This window comes from Corvus moneduloides, chromosome 4 (genome assembly GCF_009650955.1).
Source record: "Corvus moneduloides isolate bCorMon1 chromosome 4, bCorMon1.pri, whole genome shotgun sequence".
Lineage (NCBI taxonomy): Eukaryota > Metazoa > Chordata > Aves > Passeriformes > Corvidae > Corvus > Corvus moneduloides.
In genome coordinates, this window is record NC_045479.1 from 26,187,027 (window position 1) to 26,190,548 (window position 3,522).

The 3,522-nt window shown below is 41.3% G+C and overlaps 1 long non-coding RNA gene across 1 annotated transcript; it reads left to right on the forward strand.

Annotated features, from left to right (window-relative positions):
- The first annotated feature begins 209 nt into the window (after positions 1-209).
- On the forward strand, positions 210-2,397 carry LOC116443602. The gene is made up of 2 exons (XR_004239997.1): positions 210-459; positions 1,705-2,397. It is a non-coding gene; the product is annotated as an uncharacterized LOC116443602 (long non-coding RNA).
- The last annotated feature ends 1,125 nt before the right edge of the window (positions 2,398-3,522 follow it).

Below are 3,522 nucleotides of genomic sequence, written 5' to 3' on the forward strand. Positions count from 1 at the left end.
AATATGGTACAATAATCTTATTTTCCACATGTAAACCAGAAGCTGGTTAGTTCTAGGTGACAGCTTGCGTGGTTCATAATGAGCCGAGGCTTGGTTTTGTATTGTAAGGAAAATATTCCCACCTCAAAAATAAGCCAAGGCTTTGCTCTTGATGTGGGCTCCAGGGCACCCCTGGCGCCCCCAGCCTCCCCCCAGCACAGCACCTGGCACAATGCCGCGGGGTGTTGTGCCGAGCTGGCCGGCAGACACTAGGTGGAAGCCTTGGGTTGCGGTTCCACTGCAGCTGCTGACGGCAGGAGGAAGGGGACTTGTGCTTTCAGAAGGGAGATCTTTTTCTTTTCTTCTTGGCTTCACATGCTAGAAAGGGAAGTCCAAGCTCTCCTGGTGCGCAGTGGGGTGAGCAGAGGAATGGAGGAGAAGTGTCAGTCCAATCCCGGGTCCTCCCTGCAACAGGATCTTGTGAGCAGGGCTGTGGTGGGAGCCTTGAAACCCTCTGTGTTCTTGGGTGTGGTTGGGTGGCAAGATTGATTTAATTTATCCTGATTTATTTTATCCTCATTTATGTATTCTGATGGGGAAAATTTTGCGATCCCTGTGAATGCATAAAAAAGAATTAATATTGGGATGAAAGTGAGTACCGATTAGCTGCTTTATCTTGCAACAAATGCTGGTAGAGCCAGCTATGATAAAGTGCATGCTGAATTTATGATGATTGCTTTCGACAAGGCCTCCAATCTGAAAACTGTTCCAAATAGGGAGATTTAGAGTTAGTACAAAGAATGAATCACAGGTTAAGTGAGAGCCAGATGAAACTTGAAATGTTCATTTGAGAGAAATGTCAAAGTTTATGATTTCAAGGCGTCTTGTTACTTCTCATGATAAAAATACTGTTTTCAGTGTATTCCTAGGAACTAAAAATTATGAACATTTCCATTAGATGCTTTTAGAAAAATAACTGATATTTTATTTTGAAAATTAGTAAAGTTTTGGTACCATTTCACATATCAGTTGAAATGCAGTTGTTGTGCCAAATCAAATCTCATATGAGGCCATGTTATGCAATCCTACCAGTAACATAACATAACATGCATATAATAATTAAATATTGTTATATAATTTAGTACAGGTGATACTTTATATTCAAAACAAGTGATTTTTCTACAAAGTAATGAGTTTTCTATCAAAAGCAATAGCAGCTTTATTAGTCTGTGCTGAATGAAACAATTTAAATTTTTGCACTCTGAAATAGAAACGTTCTGGGTACTAGTTAGGGACCAATTGCTTTTAATATCCTAGAAACCTGTTTCCAGGCTAATGGCAGGATATTGAACACATCAGTGTCTCTCATTATTAACTGAAGAATGTAAAACCAATACAAGCAGAAAAATATGTTAAGAAAATAAAAGTTGCTTTCAAAAGTAGTATTTTAATTTGAAAGAAAATCTGTCATTTTTTTCCTTAAGACAAACTTTTCAATACTGAAATTTTTGTTTCAGCCTCCTTTTACATAGGGATTTTTCATTTGTACTTCGAATTTTTTGAAAAATGTTGATTTTATTGAAGTGGTATTTTCTGGTTGAAGACTGTTCGATTAAAATTTTCTCACTAGTGTGAGCTGTTATGACACACTCCTCCTCCACCCTCTGAGCTGTGGTAAAAGGGTGAGTGAAGTTATTGATTTATCTTTCCTTATTTTTTTTTTAGTGCAATGACTTCAAGAGCTTCATGGCCGTTCTGCAGACAGATGCACAATTGTGAAACATCAATATGGACTGCAAATCTCTACTGTCAGTCAGCTTCTCTTCCCCTCTGCATAACGTAATCCCTATCTCACAATGCCTGCACAGATACACGTTAGCAAAGATGTTTTTCTGGAGATAGTGTGCATAGCAAACACTCCCTTACTTGTTCTCATCTCTAGCAACATTATACGGAGTTTCAGTTCACAGTTCCCTGTGTTCCCCCTCCTACCACTGAAATGCAGCCAACTCTGAGCTGCGGCTATTAAACATCACACAAGCAACACCACGAAACAGATTGTGGAAAGCACGGGAATTCAGGGAAAAGGAACAAATTGAGAGAGGTCTGGGAAGTGATAACAAAGGATCATAGGGAATGAGTTACTCATGATGCAGAATAGCCTTCACCTTGGTGTTCAGGTGCTACCAGCATGCAAGGGCAAGTTTTTGAGGTTAGCACAAAGAGATGTCACTAGGAGCAGTCAGGTTTCAGCCAGGGAGACGAGCAAGTCAGCTTCCTTAACCACTGAGTTTTGTCAGTCTGTCAGAGTCCCAAGGAAAGGGCTGAAGGCATCATTGCTTGTGGGTTTTAAAACTGGTCAGTTTCAAGACAGGTCAAGGCACTTTCAGGACAGATGAATAAAACAAGGTAGAGCAAGTACTGTATCTATTCCCACTTTGTATGAGTCTGAGAAAACAGTTGGGAGAAAGATGGAAAGGTCTGAAGGAATTACATGTACAAAGTAAGAAAACAGTGTGAACTGGTGTGATAATAGGTGTGACTTGGCCAGGGAAAAGCTTCCAAAGACAGTGCTCTTCTTTGACAACATGATAACCTTAAGGTGAGAAAGGAGGAAAAAGGGGAAGATATGCAATAAATCAGAGGAAAGAGAAATGTGTGTGAATGTATGTAGCTGTTTATGTGTGTGTAGCACAACACGATTCTCATTCATATTGGAAAGTAAGTGTCTGCATCTCAGTTTGCTTACACTAGTGGCTTGAAGAGGGCACCTTGGCACAAAACCTGCACATGGATTCTTGCTGCTTTAGGTAAAGTGATGAGTGGGGAAGGTAGCCAGACACTTTCACTGAGCATTCAATGGACAGCTAAGAAGCAACTGCAAAAGTCTGTTCCCAACTCAAGTTGCATAGCAACACCAAATTGTCAGATTGCTGTTATGTCAGTCCCTTACATTATCCCCATTATTACAGCCGGTTTTAGGAATCGCGCAGTACGATATTACTAGCCCACTTCCCAGCTGGATATGTGACCTTTGTCTCTTGCTGAATGATGCCATGTAATTTGCTGCAAAGGTGTCTCAAAGTAGTACACCAGAGAGAAAAATCTTTGAGGATTCACCAACACAGACCATAAGGAGCAAAGGATGGGCCTGTGCAGGATGGGGCAGGAGGGGCGGTTCAGGGCACATCAGTATCCTCAAAGAAGTCTAGTGTCTGCCAAACTCATCAGGATGTGTGTTACCCCATCACTTCTCTGAACTGAGTCATTGATCCAGCTGAAAGCCTGTATTAAGGGTGAGCCACAGTTGCTCATAAGATGTGTTTCGAATGCTTCCAGTGCCTGCTTGTGCTTGGTGTTTGGCTCTCTCCTGTGGGCCATTGTAGCTGTGCAGTCCTAGCTTCCAGCTGTTTACTGCTTTTCACTGAAAGCACCTTGTGAGCTGTTTCCTGGTGGAGATACTGAAATACAAAAGTAGTCACAACATCATCATCCTGTGATGTTTCAGACACTTTCAGTCTCTGAAATAATACCTAGAAGTCT